Source organism: Melospiza georgiana, chromosome Z (genome assembly GCF_028018845.1).
Source record: "Melospiza georgiana isolate bMelGeo1 chromosome Z, bMelGeo1.pri, whole genome shotgun sequence".
NCBI classification, from domain to species: Eukaryota; Metazoa; Chordata; class Aves; order Passeriformes; family Passerellidae; genus Melospiza; species Melospiza georgiana.
This window is the reverse complement of record NC_080465.1, coordinates 5015758-5038027: the sequence shown is the minus strand read 5'-3', so window position 1 is coordinate 5038027 and position 22270 is coordinate 5015758.

Here is a 22270-nt window from a genome sequence, read left to right as displayed (position 1 = left end):
GGGGGTCTGTGTTTTAGCATCTACCAGTTTTATCTCTGCCATCTGAATCTCATTTCCAGGATAACCAAGGGTCCTTCTAATTACTGCTCTGGTGAATGTATATTGCTCCAAGCCCTTGTGATTTGGCTGAAAACTGGGGAAATGCAGACTGATGTTATTAGTCATTTCTTCAGGGGAAACCCACTGGCACAAAGTGAAAAGCCATAATAAAGCTGTATCGATCTGACTACCTATCTGGCTACCTTGTAGAACTGTAGAGTTTGAATAATATGCCTGAACTACTTAGAAATTTTAGGACAGCAAGGTCTTATAATGGTTCTTGCTGTCCTAAAATTTCTGAGAGCCTAAGATGATGGCTGGCAGCAAGTTCTTATTCAAACACCAGAGAGGACAACAGTATTTTGTACAGCTATCCATGCCTTGTCCCTGTGCCAGAACACACATTATGGGTCATGATGCAGGACCTCTGATGCTCCAGGCATTTGCTGCTGCTGTGGTTCAGTGACCACGAAATACAAGGGGTCTGCTCCAGCCCTGCCACTGATTTGCCACGTGATTTTGGGCATGCTGTGTCCCCTGCCTCAGTTTCCACACATAGCATGCAACGTTTTCAAATCAATTACCCATGACAGTGAAACTAGAAAGAACACAGCATTGATTGCTCTTCTCCCCCCTCTCCCCGTTGGACATGAGGGTTGTGATTTATCTGTTACATTGGAGTATGTATCTGTGCAGCACTCAGTGTCTTGTAAATACTCATTAATATCCTAGAAAAGCCCCCATGAGGTTGGTGGAGCAATATAGCTCTCATTCTGCATTTGAATCACAGTGATATGAAAGACCAAAGGACACATTTTAAAAGCAATCTTTTGTCTTTGTATCTACCTTTATTTGCATCAATCTGCTTTTTAAAAGCAGGCAAGATGGAGATTCCACAACCTCCACAGACAATCCTCCCCAGTCCTTAACTATTCTTACCATCAGAAAGCTCCCCTTGATGTCTGCCTGATCTAAATCTTCTTTGCTGCATTTTAAGTCCTCGGGTGTGTGGGGAAGCATTTGAATCTTTCTTTTCTGCAGCAACTCAAGTGTATGAAAGGATTACCTTCATGACTCACCACAGATTTGTCTTTTCAGAACAATCCTAACTCATCTGGTCTTTCTGTCTTAGACATGTTTTTAAGATTTTCAATCATGCTGCCATTTCTCTAGGGGGATTTATGTCTCTCTTCAAGTGCGATGTCCAAAGCTGGACACATAATTTCTGAATACAGCCCAGGATGCCATCAGCCTTCTTGGCCACCTGGGCACCCCTGGGCTGTGTCCGACTGCTGGCACAGCGCCCCCGGGGCCTGTCCCAGCCCCTTTCCCCCAGCCTGGAGCTCCACGGGGCTGTTGTGAGCCCAGGGCAGGACCCAGCACTGCCCCTGGCTGTCCCTCAGCCCATGGATCCGGGCTGGCCAGAGCCCTCTGCAGAGCCCTCCTGCCCTCCAGCGCATCCACATCCCACCCAGGCTGGTGCTGTCAGGAGCTGCCTGAGGGGCCTGGATCCCCCCTTTGGTGAGGATGTCAAACAGGCCTGGCCAGCCCTGATCCCATGGGATCTTCACTCCACTCTGTATTCCAACTCAGGGTTTTTGGAGAACTGGTTGTACTTTTACAGACAGATCCAAAGAAGGCATTAAGTGCCCCAGCTTTTTCTGCACTTTTGGTCACTGTTTTCAGCTGCATCCAATGAATGATGGAGATTCTCCTTAGTAGTCATTTTGCTGATGGTGTATTTTTAGAAACATTTTTATTATCTTTTACAGCAGTAGCCTGATTAAGTTCCAGTTGGGCATTGGCCCTTTTAATTTTTTATCTCTGTGTAATAACCTCATAACATCCCTATTGTCCTCTTGAGTGGCCTGATCCTTCTTCCAAATGTGACAAACTTTCCTTTTTAACCTGACTTCTAGACCCAGCTCTCTGTTCAGCCAGGTCAGTCCTCCCCACTGTCTCATCTTTTGGCACATGAGGATGGTCTGCTCTCGAGCCTTTATAACTTCCTTTGTGGAGAACATCCAGTGTTCCTGGACTCCTTTATCCTTCAGGATGGTCTCTCAAAGGATTCTGTCAGCCATTCACCAACCAGGCCAACATCTTCCCTCCAGAAGCCCAAGGCGGCAACTCTACTGAATCCCTCCTTACTTTGGGAATCAAAACCTCTCTCATTTAATGGTCACTTTGCCCAAGATGGCCTCAAGTTCTCTCACCACCCACCCGCCCTTCTCTGCTCCTGAACAACAAATCCAACAGTGCCCACCTTCCCTCGCTCACCAGCTGTGTCAGGAACTTCTCCGCCACACACTTCAGGAGCCTCCTAGACTGTTTTTCTCCGCTGTGTTGAATTTCCAGCAGTCACATGGTCACTTCATCTTCTCCTCCATCCTGGCTGGGCGTTCTGTAGCAGATTCCCACCACATCTGCCTTGTTGGCCTTCTCCCTTATTCCTGTGCACAAACCATTAGCCCTGTTGGCTTCCAGCACTTTCTCTTTGTAGCCCAGGCTGCATTCATTGGTGCAGACCATTTCCAGATGTTTCCACGGCTTTTAAGACGTCAATAACCCTTGTGTGTTTGACACCACATGGATCTCCATCCCCTGCCTTCACTGAGACAACAGATTAAAGGATTTGCCTGGCACAACAAGACACCTCTGGAGTCAGAGCCCTGCAGAATCCTCTTTGAAACATTTTTAGATTTAATTGCTGATAATTATTGTTTCGGTATGATTTCAAACCACTTTGTACTCACAGAACAGTTTTATTTAGATGCTTTTAGATTATGTATTAGGATGTCTTCCTAGATAAAGTCAAAAGCCTTACTGAATTTGATTTAGATGAAGCCTACTATCTCCATCCACATGAGGTCTGTTTCTCTGTCAGAGTTAGAAATTAGGTTGTTTAGACATGATTTGCTCTTCATGTTGATTCCCTGGATTTGCCACATGGTTGCAGAGGACCTCTGTACAGAAGAATGAAGCAAAAAGACATTGAGTAGTGCCACCTGACAATATCTTTCTTTCCCCGTTGACTAGCAGACCAAGACTTCCCTTTTTGGAGTTTTGTAAGGTTTTTGTTAGGGTCTTTTCTGTACGGAGGAAATGTGTCATTTTAGTTATTCTTCTTTCCTGTTGGCATCACCCTTTTCTGTTTGATATTTTTTGGTCCTGTGTCTTCACAATGTTCTTTTGTGTTTGTCTTTGCAATTGGACCTAGTTTTTACCTCCTTCATTACTTTTTCCCATGTTCTTCATAAAAACGCAGCAGTTGTGGTGCAAACAGATTTGTCTCTCCTGCATTTTCTCTTCCTCCTCAATTGTGGAGCAAGGAGTGCTTGTGTTGTTATTATTGCCTGGTCTCCCTTTTTTCCGTCAGCTTGTCACCCCTGGGATATCACCCACCTGTTGCATTTGCTGATGATTCTCTTCTTGAATTCTTGTGGCGCTTTTTTGGGGTTTTTTTTATTTTATTTTTGGGTTGGTTTTTTTTTATGTTCTCTGTACCCTTTCTCTGGGATAAAATTAAAATTCCTCCCTGTCAGCAAAGAATGAAGCACATTGGTTTTAATAGTGAGACTAATTCATCATCAAACAGGCCAACTCTTACCATGATGAGAATTTTCCATCTCTTTCAAAACAGAGTTTTACTGGGAAAATGTAGGCCAAATGCACAAAGTATGGTGTCTCCTCACTTTTGAAAATCTGTATTTGTGAAGAAAAGTTTACACAGATATTTTCTGGTCATTTCACAAGAAAAAAAAGCAGCAGAGCCAGCAATAGAACCAAATCCCTGTGGCCTGCTGCAGTGTCAAAACCATGGATTCATCCATCATTGCTCTCTAAATTACATTTTTGTGACTTAAGAGAATGTAGACTTCCCTTCAGTTGAAGGAAATGGTAGATTCACTAAACAATCACACAAAAGTAAGTAGTCCACAGACTGATAGGGAACTCTGATGGTCTGGCATGGGAAGAGTCTCCTTTGGAATCTGATGCAGCAAAATCCATCAAAGGTAATTCAGAAGTTGCTTTAAATTTTGCAGGTAAAACATGGACTCTGGGGCAAGATGAATTTCCAAATCCCTTTTAGAACCTTCACAAAGAGCACAAATGATGGTTTGTTAAATCTATGCTGTATGTTTAATACATCTGTTCTGTTGTTTAAGTAAAGAAAAGCCATGTGCTTCATTGTGAGGGCTTGCATGGATCCATGTCTCTGTTTTTGCTTTCTTATCTTTACTGAAATCAAACCAGACGGCACTAATCCTTCAAACAAATTATAATTTATTTCTCCATGTTCAAAGTACGAGGATTCCTTGGTTTCCCTCACACTGATGAATTAGATGATTTTAATTGAAAAAGGAATGGTTTAAGCATAAGACAATTAAATAGATGCCTGCTATAGTTACCACATTGGTATGCTCCCTTTGGCTGGTTTGAGCACACATTTCCTCCACTGAAGTCAGAGCTGCCCATACAATCTGATTTCTATACCCCTTCCTACATTCTGTGAGTTTCTGCAGAAATCTGTGCCTATGTCCCCTTTCTGACCTCATGCTGATGTAATTCTGCTGATTTTCAATGAAATTACATCGGTGTTAAATCGCCAGCTTTATTTGGGTTGTTTGCTGAGATCCGTGTGGAACGGGTCATTTAAAAGGTCATGCATTCTTCTTGTATGAAAACAGTGAGTGCTTTTGGGGGGAAAAAAAAAGAGAAAATTTCTTTTTTCTTCCATGTTTTATCGGTCTAACACCTACTTTTTGGGTGTGGCAACAATATAAATAAATGTTGCTATTCTTGGGAGCAGCTACTAGAAAAACTAAATTTCTTCTGAGAGTTTTTGAAACCCTGCATTTTGCTACGTGTCACTTCCAGAGAGGGCAGAGGATTGGAGACATTTGCAGAAGAGGGAGCATTCCAAAATGCTCATCACTGACCTGCATTTCCCTTCTGTGGAGCAAAAATTAAATTCTCATGAGCTTCAGTGAGACCCAGTGGACTGTGCCTCCTCTTCTAGTCACTGTGGCTGAAGGAACAATTGCCTGTGGTGCAGGAGATGATATCCGTGAGCTTGTACATTTGCATGAGAGAAACCTGGATCATTGCACCCACCTCAGTGTTGCTACCACCATTTCCGAGGCTGTAATGGTTATTTGAGGCTGCAGCTTTGAGGGAGCCATACCATGCTAAATGTGTTACACATCAGTGGAGCTGCATTTTTGCAGGAGGTTTTGCTGATATGTCGGCACCTGGTGCCAGAAGATACAGGACCTTTGCTGTGTCTCAACCACCTGGGCCTGAAACTCTGTGACAACATCTGAAAAACACAATTTCTTATATTCCTGCTAACGATTAATGCTGTATGTCTAGTATTATTTTAAAACTGCTTGTTCATTAGTTCTTCCAAGAAATGGGCAGAGAAGATGGATGTGATTTCTAATGTCTCAAGTAACAGAACTCTTCTTTCCCCTTCTTGTGTTGCTGCTGCTGTCAATTTAACTGCTCTTATGACACAGCTTGAGTTTTTGCTTCATTTTCTTCTTCCTTGTCCTAGTTTTGGGCCAAACTTGAGAGAATTCACTGATCTGGTGTTAAAAAAAGCCCCAAAACAAAACAGGAAACAGACAATAAACTCGGGCTAAAAAGAAGAATGCCTCCAAAGCAATGAATAATTTCTGCATACCCTCACTGCCAAGGATTGAAATGTATCTACAAGACAATATCCCTGGAATCTGGGGACTCAAGGAATTGCATTAGGGACATACAAAAGCAGTTGAGCTGTGTGCACTGAAGTGACCAGAATGAGGACAAATGGTGTCAATGTAGCTAAAAGATAATTTACTGAGTCAATTTTGTTTGGTTGTAGATGGATGCAGTTAGTTGAGACATACACTGAAGATGTCAGCAGAGCACCTACAGGGCCTTTCCTACTCGTGCTCACAGATTTTTAGTTGTTTATTTAATTACAGTGCTGCTGATCTCCAGTGCAGGGAGAGGACCAGCAAGAAATTAACAGAAGATTTACCTTTTCATCAGGAAACAAACCCAAAGGAGGAGAGCTAAAGCTGGCCAGACTTCGAGTGAATCACTTGGTGCTCTGCCTCCCAGAATGACTCCTCTCAGGAGCTCAGGAGTCCCTACAAGCATGGATGGAGCCCCCAGGAAGGACATTTGCCTGACCTAACTCTCACACCTGTCGAGAACCTCCAGCTGCCCAACTTTTAAAAGGTGAGGCCAAGACTCTGACTGTCAGAGGAGAATCTCTGGCTGACCAGAGGCTCATCTGGAGCTCCTTGCCCTTGGCAGTGGCTTGAGTGGATCAGGGAAGAGCCTGGCAGGTCTGTGGGTGTCTGGTGGTCTCACAGACAGCATCTGCTTTGTGGTTCTGCTGCTCAGTGAGTGATTGCTTCCTGTTGTACAGGGGTTTGGACTCATTGGGATCAAAGGCTGGAAGGGATCTCACAAGGTCATCCAGTGCAATCTCCTGCTCTGATGTCCCAGAAACCTGATCAGAGAGTTTAAGCTCTCTTCTTTTCCAGTACAAGAAGAAAATTTGGTGCTCTACAGGCAAATATGAAGCTCATAGAATTAGTTTGAAGGATTCTCCACTACACCTATCATGATAGTTATAGATCTGAAGTTATGTTAGATATAGATCTCAAATCTATTGTATATAATACATATCACATAATATATATTATATTATATTATATTATATTATATTATATTATATTATATTATATTATATTATATTATATTATATTATATTATATTATATTATATTATATTATATTATATCATATCATATCATATCATATCATATCATATCATATCATATTATATTATATTATATTATATTATATTATATTATATTATATTATATTATATTATATTATATTATATTTATTATATTATATTTTATTATATTATATTATATTATATTATATTTATTATATTATATTTATTATATTATATTTATTATATTTATTATTATATACTTGATATTTTTAATTATTTATTTATTAATATATATTTTTATGTGTACATAAAAAACATTGTTAGAGAACCCCGTGAGGGTGCTCTAGAGTACTTGAGGCATTTTTCCTTCTGGAAAAAAAATTTCTCTGTTAAAAGTTCTTTGCTATTCAGTATCAAATTAACTTTCTGTGGAGCTGCCCTGACACTCACTGCATGATTTAGAGCTTTTAGAAGCTCATGTTATCATTGTGTATTGAGTTAATTGTGGTCTGCTCCAGCTAGGCTCCATAATGTAGGTGGCTTCTTTGCATCACTTCAGCTGTTCTTCCAAAATATTCAGATGGAGAACTAAAGATCATTTTTCCTTACAAATGCCTCACTCAAGGAGACCATGACTTCCTTGATTAAGGCAGCAAGGATTTTCCCTGGCATATGTACATAATTTGTATTTTACTCCTGGATGGGTTTTTTTGCTTCTGCTGAGCTTGAAAGTTCATTAGAACGAGGATTGTCTCTTCCAGGTCTATTAGCACAGTGAAGCCATGATTTATGAATGCAGGAAGACATCCTCCTGTCTTAGATGGCATGGCCCAGCGTGGTGCTCATCAGCCCATCTGATCGCCAGGTGACTGCTTGCTGGATTGGTAATCTGACTGTGAGAACATGACAAAACATGAGGTTTGTGTGGTCGAGCTCTGTGAGGAATTTTCGTTGTTGTAAATTTCATCCTGAGTATCTCTGGGCTTCTCAGAAAGGTTTAGGTGGCAAAGCAGACATCAGTCAGTTCTCACTCTGCCTCTTCTCGGACCTGCCATGAAGCTCCTAACAATCACTGCATTCTCGATTTTAAACAAAAGATGTGTCTTGCAGTTCCTTACACTTGGCTGTCCTGATTTGTTGTTATCAAAGAATGTATCACAACTACTTCTTCTCCTTCTTCTTTTTTTTTGCCTTGGGTTGCACTTTCTCTCTTGATTAAACACGATGTTTTCTGCTTATGTTCATTTTCTGACCTCTCCTAGCTTCTGATCATGTCCCTGCTGAGTCTATGCCTCTGTTATCATACTCTGTAATGCTGTGGACACCTGCTAAGACTGAAAAAAAAAGCACCATTTTTCAGCTGAAACAATTCCCTAGCAGACTGTGATTCCAAGAGGTAAGCCGTGGAATTTGAATTTTTCCCACTGGGTGTTTAAAGTGCTCAGCACAAGTAACTTGCTGTCTAAGCTAACCTGTCAATACTGAGGCATGTCAGCTGACATTTGAGCAGCTTTCTCTCCAACTGGTTTGTTAGGTTTAAAATAATGCTGTCTTTCTTCAGAGCTGAGGGATCCAGGCAGACCCAGATTTGATCATATTCCTTATAGAATCATAGCAATGGTTTGGTTTGAAAGGGACCACAGGGATCACCTGGTTCCAACCCTCCCTGCCATGGGCAAGGACACCTTCCACCAGACCAGGTGTCAAATTCCAGTGAGAGACAACCGAGAAACACATTTTAAGAAGTTGAATGAACATTTTCTGGAAATTGGACGTTATCTTATTTAGGTGTGATTAAAACACAGATTTAGGTTAGGCAGGAGGATTAAAAGGCTTCTAAGGAATTCTTCCCAGCCCTATTTTCTCTTCTAGCCCCTTTCACATTATTTGAAAGTTTTTTCCTCTCCACTTCCTGTTTGTCAAAGGACTTGCATCTGTGTCTATATAAAATGTGTTTCTTCCCTTTCATTTATGCTCATTTGATCTTTGAAAGTGATAGTCACATTCTCATATGTAACTGCTTACATTCAGCTGTCCCAAAATCAGTTCTCTCTCAAAAATTGGTCCTATGGGTAAAGAATTCAGCCTAGTTTTCATGGTTTTGTTTTGTTTGTTTGTTTTTTTTTTCTGATTAATTATTAGTAATTTTCCATTTCAAACACTTCACTTCTACAAATCATTTAGCTGAACTACACAGGGTAAAACATTCTAAGGATTTCTGCACAGCACTTTGATATGGAAGGCACAGCTGTAACTGCAAGATTTGCTCAAGCTGAAGAATTGTGACATGAAATTTTAGTATTTCTTTCACCAGGTTATCTAAATAAGATGAGGAGGTGGGCATTAAGAAATGTGACTGCAACTCAACAGCAAGTTCATCTCCAGCATAGAAAAAGGTCACCTATTTATTCATGCTTTATACCCCAAATTGTTTATATAATGAGTCAAAAACCAAACCAACCAAACAAAAAAACCCAACTGTATTAGTTTACATTTAAGACTGGAAATCAAAACATTAGGTTTTCCAGGCTCTACACATTCTGTCCAGCATTCCAGCCCCTGAAGGAGCTTTGAATGCAGTGAAATTAGACCTTCTAAAGCAGAACAGAAGACTTCCACAATTTAATTTCCTATGAAGTACTATGATACCTTATTGGTATTTGTGCTGTATAGTGATTTCACTATATTTTGATTTCAAAACAGACTAATTTCCCAGAAACTTGAAGGATCTAGAATACCACACACAGCTGCAAGGCTAGCTCTCCTTTCCTTTACCCCTAAACCAAACCTAGTTTCCTCTGAATTGTCAGTTTCAGTACAATTTTGCTCAGAATTTTTGTTTATAATCTCTTTGCTTTCATTATCCCAATACCTTTGGGGAACTAATTTTATAGTGGAAAATGAGACATAGGGATTGGACAAAATAGAGAAAAAACATCAATGAAATGCAAAAATATGGAATAAAACCATAACTAAAAAATATTGCAGCATCTTTGTCTGAAAGCTGGGAAACACTGGATTGAAAAGCAGCGCTCCTTTGCTGATGTGACTTTATCCCTACTTTTTATTTTTCCTTGAAAAATAGACAGAATGAGAAAAAACAATTAGCTGCAGACCTGTAGATAGTAAGTAATTAGGTTAAATTTTACTCTTGATATGTACTACAGAGTCTCACAGAGGAATTGAACCATGAAACTGAACTGCATGTCCATAGTGAGCTCCTTTCTGAAGACAGTCTATCTTTTTTTTTTTATTTTTTTTAAATATTGTTATCACTGAAAATTTCCATATGTCTTATCTACACAGAATCCTTGAAAGGATGTTTATAGACATCCTCTGGGATAGGGGACGTGTCAGATTGACATTAAAATACCCCGTTGCAAAAAGCTCAGCGGTTAAAATATATTGAAGCAGGTGGCAGAGCTCTCACTACACCAAACAGAAAACAAGGAAATTTTTTCCTTCCTGCTCTGGAAGGAGCAGAGACGATCCTGTTCTCCCCACTGATGCTCCTGCCTGTGCTGAAGGCCCGTGTCAATCCCTCCACCCCTCGGAAGCCTGAACTGCGTCATCTCTGATCGGGTATTATCGCTAATTTGAGATCATAACTGAGCAGTGTGCTCTCAGGGCTGACACAAAACATTTGGAGCCCATATGGGAGAGCCTGCCTTGCCTCACGGTGCTCTATAAAAACCAACACGAGCTTCCTAAAGCAGAGCAGCAGAAGCCTGGGCATGCAGCACGACATTCCCATCCTTCGGAGCCAGTCAGCTCTCCACGAAGACCCTGCCCACTTCTCGTCTGTGCTGCCCTGCCCTTTGCTGAGCTCCTGGATCATCTCTGTCTGTGTTAACTGCTACTGGCCCCCAAAGGTGTATTTGCTAAAAATAGCAGTGGAGACAGTTGACTGGAGAAAACTGAGCGTTCCACATGCTGACCTGTACTCCAGATCTCCTTTATTTTGTTTCTATAGATAGCAATATTCTGTATTTTTGCTCATAAATAGCAGGTTCTAGTAAAATAAAGATTATTTTTCAGTAACATAAAGATTATTTATCACTTTGAGTTCCTTTGGGTTTTTCCTGGGATACACATGTCTCTTTTTTCGACAGCTAATTATTTTTTTAAGTGCAATAATAATGAAAAAGGATGCAAATCATTTTTCTAGCCTTTAAAAAAACCAGAGAACTGTATTTCAGTTACCATACCTTGGGGATAAACATTCAAATGAAATTTAAACATGCAATTTTGCATGAAATTTTTTCTTTACATACTCAATTATATGTTCTCTACTAAACAGAATTTTGACTTTACCTCCACAATCAATTTGGTCTTCCAGAGTGTTAGTCAGTAGAATAAAAATAAGCAAGACATGTGTATATTTATATGCGATAAAGCAAGCTGGTGAACAAAACCAAGTAGTCTAAGCGATACATCCTGCATTACTTTTGGCTCTTTCACCAGCTGCCTTTACAAATTAAGTGGAAAACTCTGCCATCCTGACACCCTGGCGTTTTTGCATTCACTTTGCAAAGGTGTAGATAACAGTGGGTGCACAGCAAATGAGAATGGTGTTTGCATGGCTTCTCCATGTTCTTGTGTTTTACCGGAGTATCAGGCTGGGTGGACACATTAAAATAAAACACAATGCATGTTTAGATTAAATTTGCCTCTATCATGAATCCCAGCCCTGCCGTTATCACCTCCCAGAAGGATGCTGCTTTATCAGCCTCTCATTAAACGTGAGCAGTTATTCCGTGTCTCCCCATTACTGCCTACATTTTAATTTTCCATATTCCCCTTGTGCTGCAGACAACTCATGGGCTACACGCCTGTGCGCGGTGGCATTTCCTGATCTTGCAGCCTGATCTGCTGGCCCGCAGAGCATCCCTTGATTTGTGGCTGCACATTACCTCCAGGCTCACTCATTCTCTCAGTTTGGAGAGGAAAGCAGTGATTTTGTGCAACCTAGAGGTGTTTCACCAGGGATGCATTTGCTCCATCAAGCTGTGGGTTATAATGGCAGCTGACCCCTGCACGTTGCAGGAGGCCTCCCCCTGGATGAATCCCATTCTCTGGATTGGCAGTTTTCCTCCTTTGGAACAAAGTGCTGGCACGCAGGATTCGCTGTCGCGCTGATAATTTAGTAAACAGCGAAATTAAATCTTCTGACGGTCTCCTGCAGGAATTTCATTAACTGTAGGCCTGATTGAAGAACTTCATTGCAACTACAGCACAGGGATGCTGTTTAGCTGCCCTATGGAAAACATGCTCTCCACTTCCTTTGCTGGTAGGATGGTCTGTTCCCCACAGGTTTGCCTCTGCTTCCCATCTCTTTGGCAGGGGGTGTTTGTTCTCCCCAGGACTTTGAACTCCTAACAGATAACAAGAATTGGGTATTTATCCTCCATGTAAGTGTTGTAGAAGGGCACTGTTCACCATCATGGTGCACTGAAATGTGTACAGGGAGTTCAGATATGTCTGTCTGTGTAATAGAAGTCGTGCTTTGCAAACCATAACTAGCTTGGTACAAGTGAAACAGTTTCAGAAGCTTTAGATCCACCAAAAAGAAAAGCCCAACTGCAAAGAATCACTTGAAAACTCAAGCAATGAAGGGAAAAAGCAAAAAAACAAAGAGAGGAAGGTCAGGAATGAGCTCCATAGCGCTGCTAAAATGCTTATGGCTGGTGGGGAGAAAGCTATGAAACAATAAGGAAATTGGTAGGTTTGTAAGGCAGGAGTAGAATCAAAGGATGGATATTTTTCATGGCCTGAAAAGGCAGGGTATTGTCAATGGTGGTTTGGGAGAGGCTGCACTGTACGTGAATATTCAGGAAATGTTCTGAGACACATTTTAAGATTTCAGAGAAGAGAGCAATCAGTGTGGTTAATCTGGGCATAATCCATGTGGAGGCTGTGGTTTAAAAAACAAAGATTGCCAAGAATAGGATCCGCAATCTGTGGCAGTGGAAAAAGTAGGCTTACCTCTGAGAGGGGACTGCATAGTGTAGGGTGTGTCTCTAAGAGGCTGAGAAAAAAGAGGTGAGAGCAAACAATATAATAGCCCTTTATGATACCACCAATTACTGCATGGGAAGAGTCAGGGAAACTGTAAATGAGATTCTCACTAGCCTGAGGTGTAAGAGGAATAATGGCTGTATCAGGAAAAGAACCAGCTTTGTTGAGGAGTGAACATATACCAAGGGAAATAAAAATTTAGGGAAGCTCCTTTGAAAAAAAAATAACAAATTAATGATAAAAATATGTATGATTTCCCCTTTCAAAGGCACTTAGAAAAAGCAGAAGTGATATAAAACTATATTTGGACCTACAGACAAATGTCTTTGCAGCACCACATTGTGGATCTTCAGCCTGGTGCTTCTTTGATCACACTGGTTGGGGTGAACTGTGCTTTTCACCCTGCAGCCACTGTTTTCAAAGAGTAGAAAGAGGCTGGAGCGGAGCAGAGGCAAGCTGTCCTGTGTTACAGGGCAATGTTCTAAGATGTCCCATGAAATGAGACCCCTGACCATCCTCTGTTGTGGGATCTCACCAAGGTGAAGCTCAGGCTGGCCTCATATTTTCATCTCTTCTGGCAGTGAGGTGTGGGAGTTGGCAAGTCAGCTTGGTTTTTTGCAAGGGGAAAGATCTTCAGCTCCCTTCTGACTTCCAGGCTGCAAAGGTGCCAAGGAAGAGCCTAAACACTTAAAGTGAGCAAGTGGTTTTGCTGTTCAAGGCATGACCGTGGCCTAAAGAATGTTCATGTGGGTCTGGAGGCACAAAAACTGAGATTCCTTGCTAGAGATTCCTGCTGACAACATTCCTGAGCTGATTCAGCTGCAAATGCCAGCACAGTAATTTCACCTGTGGAGACAAAAACAGCTAAACATCACTGTGGTCATATCAGTCCATCAGGCTGTGGGACTTGAAAACCTTCTTCAGCCATGTGGGCCAAGGATGGTCCAGGCTGCCTTTGACACCTTTTTCTTCTACAACCTCCTCCAGGTGCAATGTCATCAAAGAATAAGGAAAATATTTTGTGCTTTGTTCAGTCACTGATCACGACTACACCCTGAAGCTACAGAATTGTGCTGGACTGGTTTCAGTGCCAGGGCTCCTTTGTTGACCTGGATTCATGAGGTGCTTTGAGACTGAGACTACCACCCTGTGCCAATCCACAAAGTGAACAGGCATTTTGTCCCCAAATTATCAGGGTCAATCCACACAGGTAGTCAGGGAGGCTGACCAAATTCTTTGTCATTTTTTCTCTACCAAGGCAGAGTCTGGTAGGGACTGACTGGCCCCTTTCAAACTTAGCTGAAAGCCAGATTTCCTGCGTGAATTGGTCTGAAACCCTCACTTAAATAAGGTTCATACTTCAAGGGACAAATCAAATGAGATATATTAAAATAAAAACAGCAGGTTAATATATTTTTAAAACCCTTTGAGCAGCTTGCAGAAGTTCAAAAGGGTACTCATGAAACTAGAATTTGGTGTTTGTACCAAACCCTTCACTTGCAATGTCTTATCCACCTTCTTTCTCTGTGGGCATTGGGAAAATCTCAGCTGTGTGTGGTCTCTGGTCCATATGGGAGACATAGCTGGAGCTTAAACTGTCTGTGTTTGTAGCTGCATTTAGTGTCTTTGGCAGAGATTTGCATCACTTTACCACACCATCAGTCTCTTCCCAGTCCTGCTACACCTCCCTGTACCTCTGCAGAAGTTCTCACAGAAACTGCTAGAGCTCAACCTGTTGATCTCTCCCTTTTCTTCCCAGCCCCCTCAACCAATTTACCTCCTACAGGATAAAATCTGGCTCACAAATGGAGCTTGGAGTTGAATCAGATGACATAAAGCATCATCTAGAATGTAATGTTACTTTTTATCAGTTTCTGCCACTTAGTTTTCTTGGGGTCAGTCTTTGCTATTACTGCCCACAGGTCCTATTGTTCATTTTTGTAAGGCTTGAATTATCAATAATGACTGAACTATTTTCAACAGTCAGAAGGATCTGATTATTTATAGACTTCTGAAGCCAATTGGAAGCATCCACTTAGTATTACTTGGTCCTATCTGGCATCTTCTTCAAGTAAACATCAAAAAGAAAAGGTAGTTTTCCTCGAAATAATAAGGACACTGATAGAACTACCTCCAAAGTACCTGCTAGTACTTGGAAACAAGGATTAGTGTACATCAAATACCATATGCCTAGGAAAAAAAGTAATTGCTAAATTTGCATCTCTTCCCTCACTCAACTGCTCTCTCAGTTCCAGTGAGAATGTTCCTGAATTTCCAGGGCAGTGATTCCCTGTTTCTCAGTGACCCAGTGACATGGGGGAAGCACAGATGCCCTGGCTAGCCTTGTGCCACGTGCATAAAGCATTGCTTTGGTGTCTGTGTGCTGTCAGGAGTGTGATCATAAATTAGTAATGATAATTGTTGTGATACACTTCAGCTGCTGCTGTTTTCACATGTATTTGAAGGAACAACACCAGGCACGTGTGCAGCGGGTTATGCCTGCTCCAAAACAAGGCAGGCAGGGATTTCTGGGGTGCCTCTTTTAGTTTTACAGGTTTCTTCAGAAGTGATTAAGCTCCACTTTTCCATTTTGGATCCCTCCCCTTATAAAGTGTCATCCAGCTTTGTTTGATAGCAGCACAGTGAGGAACTGATGGAGAGGAGATGACCTACAGGAAAGGTTAAGGAAAGAAAAAAATCTTCTTTTTACCAGACAGCAATTGATATTCCTCCATTCTGACATGTTTTGATAGTAGATGGCTTAAGAGGAAGGCAGGAAGCCAACTTGCAGTACCTAGCAACAAGTTAGTTCTTGGAGAGAATGTGTCCTACCTTTGGAACAGCTGATTTGGGATTTTTTAAAAGTGTATCTGCACTATAGCTAGACCTTGGGTATTTGGCAGTGACAGTGTGATGAAATTGCTGGCATCCTTTGTGGCTTGCACAAAGGTACTGTGAGTAGAATTTTTCAACTTCACTCTATGAGGGGTCTGTAGAGATAAAAGGGGGCAATCAATAATTACAGAAGGGAATCCATCAGGGTATGAAGGTGCTTGCTGTGGAAGAAGTGCTGCACTCTTGTAGGAAGCTCATTAGCCTCTGAAAATGTGGGTTTGGTCCCTCTTGCTGCTCTTTCTGATTTTAGCCTGAGATCTGGGTTTCCTCTGTAGTTAGTGACCAAGAAATCACTTCAGCAGTAAGGAAAAAAGATCTGGTTCCTCTCTGGAACTCCAAAAATTTGCCTCAAAACTATGACATCAGATAGTTTGTGATGGTAAGCACCTTTCTACCTTTCATCTTTGGTAGATGCCAGAATTCTCTCCTGCTTCCATTTTACTCTTATTCTATTCAGTTGTGAAGGAACTCAGTGGCAATGAACTTGATAGTTTCTTCTTGATAAAAAAAAATGCCAGTGAACAGGACAGAATTATGTATGAATGAAGAAACTTAGAATCACAAAATTACAGAGCAGCCTGAGTTGAAAGGGGCCCACAAGGACCATCAAGTCTAGCTCCTGGCCCTGCACAGGACTACCCCAAAAATCACATCATGTTCCTGAGAGTATTGTCTTTTGAGTACAAAAAGCTTCTTGTACTCAAGACAGGCTTGATGCTGTGACCACATCCCTGGGAAGCCCACTCCAGTGCCCAACCAATCTCTGGCTGAAAAGCTTTTTCCTAATATCCATCTAACACCACTGACACAACTTCAGGCCATTCCCTGGTCACCACAGAGCACAGATCAGTGCCTGCCCCTCCTGTTCCCCTCATGAGGAAGCTGCAGAGCTGCACTGAGGCCTCCCCTCACTCTCCTCCACCTCAACAGACCCAGCGCCCTCAGCTGCTCCTCATGGAGCTTCCCCTCAAGGCCCTGCACCATCCCCGTGGCTCCTCTGCACACTGTCTGACAGTTTAATGCCTCTTTAACCCCGTGGTGCCCAGAACTGCACCAATATTCCAGGTGAGGCCGGCCCGGCCCAGAGCAGAGCAGGACAATCCCTGCCTGGCCCGGCCGGCCATGCTGGGCCTGGTGTCCCCAGGACAGGGACGTCTGGATCATGTCCAGCCTTCTGTCAACCAGGTGCCTTTCCATATCATGCTGTCCAGTCTAGCATTCCCAGTCTGTCCATATATCCAGAGGAATGTACTCCATCCCAGGTACATCCCAGGTATATATACATCCATATATATGTCCATATATCCAGGTAAAGCACACATTACTATTTTTCTTGATCACTGTTTCCCACCCAATAATGAATATGCCTTTTACTCAGAGTTTTCCGGCAGTGGGAGTTTACTCACTGCCAAAATTCTGAATGGCCCTTCAGCTGTGCCTGCATGAACTATGTCTGGGCCTGGGCTTATCCAAGCACCCCAAGGGCCACAGCCCTTGGAGAAAATAGTGAAATATTGGAGAAAATAATGGAGAAGATTTTTTAAAAATTCTAAATATTTTATTTTTAAAAAATAAAGGAGAAAATAAAAATAATATTTCTCAGAAATATTGGAGAAAATAATGAAAATAATGAAAACAGAACCTATTGGACATTGGACAAAAAGACATAGAAGAGCGGCCTCTGTCCAGATTCAAACCCCAAACACTAAGGTGAAGAAAGGATTACAGGCAAAGCCAGGCAAAAGCCTTTTTCAGACCTTAATTGGGGTTGTAGTAGTGCTCCTTAGGGTTGGTATCACACAGCACTGGGAGTTCCTTTAACATGCTCCACCAGGGACATAAAAACAATTAGTCTCTAGGTTTGATAAGTGCTCACCTCAGCCCTGCTCTGAGTAAGCTCTTCCATGACTTTCACAAGCCACTGAGGCTCCTGGGACAACATCATTGATGTCCAAGGGGCCTTTCCAAAATGAGGGTGGGGGGGGAAGCCTTCTGGATGTGAAACCTGAGGCCCCTCCTGATGATTTGGAAGAAGAGCCATGAAAGCTGCTTGAAAGAGCTGCCAGCATCTGCCAGGTGGTGGGAAATGTGGCAGGAGGAGGCAGGGAGAAGCCTGCTGGTCCAGAACAGCACATATGATGGTCAGCAAGCACCTCCACAGCCACTGCGACATTTCAGCAGCTTCCTTGGGTGGCAAAGAGGTTTTTTTGGGGTCTACTGTGTGTCTTGAGGTCATGCTATTACTATTTCTTCTCTCCTCAGCGTTACAGCTAGCCCTGTCAGTCCTTGTGGTGCCTTAAATCTCCAAATATTTAATGACCAGGCCTTGAAATCAGCTCCACTCAGACATTTACAGGAACATTTGCAAGTTCATTTATTTGTCAAATTGCAGTTTCAAATTGTTAGCAGACTCCTGTCTCCAGCCCACTGCCATTCCAAAGACAAAAAAGGGAAAAAAAAGAAAAAGAAATGAGAACTGAGAAGTCCAAATATTTTCATTCAACATTTTTTTTATAATCAAGCATTTTGAGATAATGTTCTGCTTTAGTATGTAATTAAATCTGAGTTTTCTGAAGCAGAAATTCCACCTTATCCCTAACTTAAAACATCTGATCCTGAATGAAATTCTGCAGGCAACCAAGGTTAGTGTGTGTGTGCAGAAAAGCAGAGGAAGTAAGTTTTTAGAAAAGCAAAGCACCTAAGCATAATTATTAAAAGGAAAGATAAGAAAAAGAATACTAGTTATTGCCAAGCTCTAGGTGTACCTCTGGTGATGGCTGCCTTGCTTTTTTGAGCAGGTTTTGCCTTGGACCTTCTGAGTAGAGCTTCTGAATTTTCCATGCGTTTTCATTTGGAGGGGAGCTGGCGTTACCTCTGCTCATCCCATTGCTGAAAACGGGGCAGAAAAGCCCAGTTTCACACCACGGGAGAGCCACAATCAGATAAGGAGCCAGGTCGCTGAGGCATCGTTTTCCTCTCTCACTGCTGGCCACATTTCATCGCTGAGGCTGAAAGAATTTGGCTGCAGGGCCCTTGTGGCAGCCACTTGAGGCAGGACATTCCAGTCCTGCACAGCATGCCGTGCCTTTGTAAACCTGGTGAGCTGCTGTATTCACCAGCCCCTCAGACTCTCACAGCAGAAGTTGTTGAAAAGTGAAATGTAAAGTGCTTCATTGTGAAATCTCTTGCTGCAGCCTCTGCAACTTGGAGGGTTATTCTATTTGGTATTGCTAGGGCTCTCACTGTGATATGCTTTAGAATAACGAGACATCAATTCTCAGTCAAGAGGCTATTTAAAAACACTCCTAATTTGATGGGTTGTGCAGATGAATTAGTTCATTCAACACAACTTTTGCCATTTATGCTGGTGGTGGGACAGGTGTTGTGTCTCCTGCCTTTGAGATTCTCCCTTTCTTTCTAGGAATAACTGGTGTTTTAGGCATTGTTCTTTATCAACTGAGCTTTAGTGTTGAGAATCAGGAATAGGTAAACTTCCAGACAAAGAGGGGATTGTTTGGGAATTAGATGGATCAAAATAAAACCTGTTGAACAGTGGATGTTAAAAAAATATCTGGGCTTCACCCAGAGTGATGGAGGTACAAGCCCCAGGGCATTGAGTGATGCCTGTAGGACCACAGCTTTGTCAGTAACTTCTGCTCTAATTCTCTTGCTGCACACAAAACACTACAGGAAAAAAAATTTTCTCCCTTTCCCTTACTCCTAACCCATCCAGACCTGTAGTGAGAGATTGTCTGACCATTTATTTTGTATTAAAGTGATGTTCCCAGGATCCTGGTCAGTGGCCAGGAAAACCCAAAACAACAGAGGCTTTGTACAGAGAAGAGACTGAGTTCCTCCAGGAACAGAAAAGCAGCTGCTGATGGGACAGCAGGACTTTTTGTTCCTGCATAAGGCTGTCCAGTTAACTGCGCAAAATATAAATTTGATGGCCAGATATGGATCAAATAGAGAACACAGCAGAGTCCCACTTTGCAGCAGCATCCCCAGAGTGTCTGTATGGGTAAGGAGAGCCATATCTTGAGCTGCAGGGTGAAGAGAAGTGCTCATGGTTGCTGCCAAGCTGCATCTGCTCTGCTGTGAAAGGAGGCTTTCATCTCTATGCCTAGTGATCAGGGAAAAAAAAAAAAAAAAAAACAAACAAAAAAAAGCTTCATTGCTTTTGCCAGAAAGATCACCTTCTCTGGTCCCCTGTGTGGAACAGGTGGTGGATATGGTAGCTTTTATTGTTTACGGTGAGAAACTCAATTCCTCTGAGTGGGTTATTTTGGTGTGTTTAAATTTTGTAAATAATCTCCCACCCCAAAATCCCGAGAGCATAAGCAGCCACTGACAAATGAGTAAAAGTGTCTCAACTGTGTGTATGATTAATTGAATTCCAGTATATTTTACAAAAATTTCCCTTCTGCAAGGATTGTGTGTGGTGGTGTTTAAATGGACGGGGGGGATTTAAGAAAAGTTGGAGGTTAAGAAAAAGAAATGAGATCTGTTAGGCCTTGGAGAAGTGTTGAACTAAAAGGGCAAAGAACTGAGATAGAGGAGAAATGCATTTCAGTGCTTTTAGATGAACCACTGTGTCTTCACAGTGGGCCCTAAGAATTGAAAGGGGAGGAGAATGGAGAAGGGAGCAAACATTCCAGATATACAGAGATCATGCAGCTGTAGGAGGGACTAGGAATTCAAATTATGGAGCCAGGGGAAGATGCTCATGCTCCTACTTGCTCTGTCTGAGAATCCCTTGAGTGGATTTGACTGTAGAAGGGTCCCCCAGAAAAATCTCAGCATCAGGAGCAGAAGAGATGGAAATCTTGGAAGAGCAGCACAGGTCTGCTCTAGAGCCAGCAAATAGAGCAGGGGAGCATCCAGGTGGAGCATTTTGTGGACAGGTGGTTCCTCTGGAGAGGTGTGATTAGCTATGACCTTGGTAAGTGGTTCATCAAGAGATTTCTGGAGTGGGCTGGGGTGTGACTGCTGGAACACAAAACTGACAAGCTCTGTCCACACTGGTGGATGTGCACATGAGCAAGAATGTCCTGTTTGTGCCATGAGTCATTCAGCTGAAAAAAACCCAGGTCCCAGTGCTCTAAAATGGTGGTGTGAATTTGGAAGCATCCTCAACATCAAGTCATCTCTGAAATGATGGCTTTGGTGGGTAAAGACCTCCGTTGTTCTGCTCAGACAAAAGAACATTTGTGAACTTCTGTAGGACTCTGAGTTCTGCACAGGAAAACAGAGATGAAGAACAGAACTCTGCTGCAAATTCACATTATGCATTCTTTCCACCTAAGCCCCTGGGAGCACAAGGGAGTTTACACTGTTCTGTCAGGAGCCTGCGACCCAGTGAACAACAACAGCTGGACGTGTTGGGGCTGATGTCAGCTTCTGGATCGTCTCCTTTGGCAGCCTGAGTCACTGCTCTCAAAATGATCCTGTGCACCCTCTGGGTGGAGCACAGGACACTCAGGACTGCAAGGTAAAACTGTTCGTGGATGGTCCTGGTCCTGTGTCAGAGGGTACCTCTCTGTTTTGAGAAGCCTTTGCTCCCTGCGTGCCTGGGTGGCAAAGAGTGAGAAGGTTTTTCTTACCTCAGCAATCTTATTTATGTGCTTACCCTATCAATATGGCCCTTAGATAAACCCTATGCTTACAGGTTTCAATCCAGCTTCACATTTGGCCCCCTGACCACCATAGGAAGGCAAAAATAATGTCAGTCAAAGCATGGATTGAATGACATGTCAGACCCAAAAAGTCCCATTTGGCAGGGCTTGGTCCTGGACTGGACTCTTGGACTCCAGCTCACAGCTTACTGAACTACTTTTGTATTCCACTGTGAAGGTGAATCATCCTGAAAAAACCCCAAATAACAAGTTTTGGAGAGCTCTTCCCACTGAGGAAGGTTCTATGACATTGTTTATATTTCGAAGTGCCCAAACCGTGCTGTCCCTGGTGGGACAGCACACATATGAGACCACAAAATGCTCTGCTCAGCTTATGGTCAGCTTTAAAGAAGAGCAGGATCTCAGCTGCTTAGTGAACATATTTGCTTCTTTTTTTTTTTTTCTTTTTTTTTTTTTTTTGGGTTGAGACATTCACAAGAGGCCCTCAGAGCTGGTCAGGAGAGGGGGATGAGCTCAGCAGAGAGGTGGGTGGGCTCTGGGGCTCAGCAGAAGTTGGGAAGGTTTTGTGCAGGCTCGCTGGGAGCAGCTTCAAGGCAGCCCCTGCTCCCCCTTCAGAGGTGCAATGGGCCAGTGGCTGCAGCAGGCAGTGCCAGCTGAGATGTGCACAGGCTGCAAAAACATCTTCAAAGCATCTCGCTCCTTGCCATTGCCAAAAAAAAAAAAAAATTAAAAAAAAAAATTCAAGATGCAAAAAAAATCATCCATTTGTGAAGGATCCTCACCAAGTATTTATTTACAATGTAAAATTGGTAAAACGCTGCTTTTTTTGATTGCTTTTTTTTTTTTTTTTTTTTTTGCCCACCCCCCTACCCTCTCCCTGTAGCAGACATTGTGTATCAATTGGTTATTCTTCTCACCTTTTTCTTTTCCCTCATATT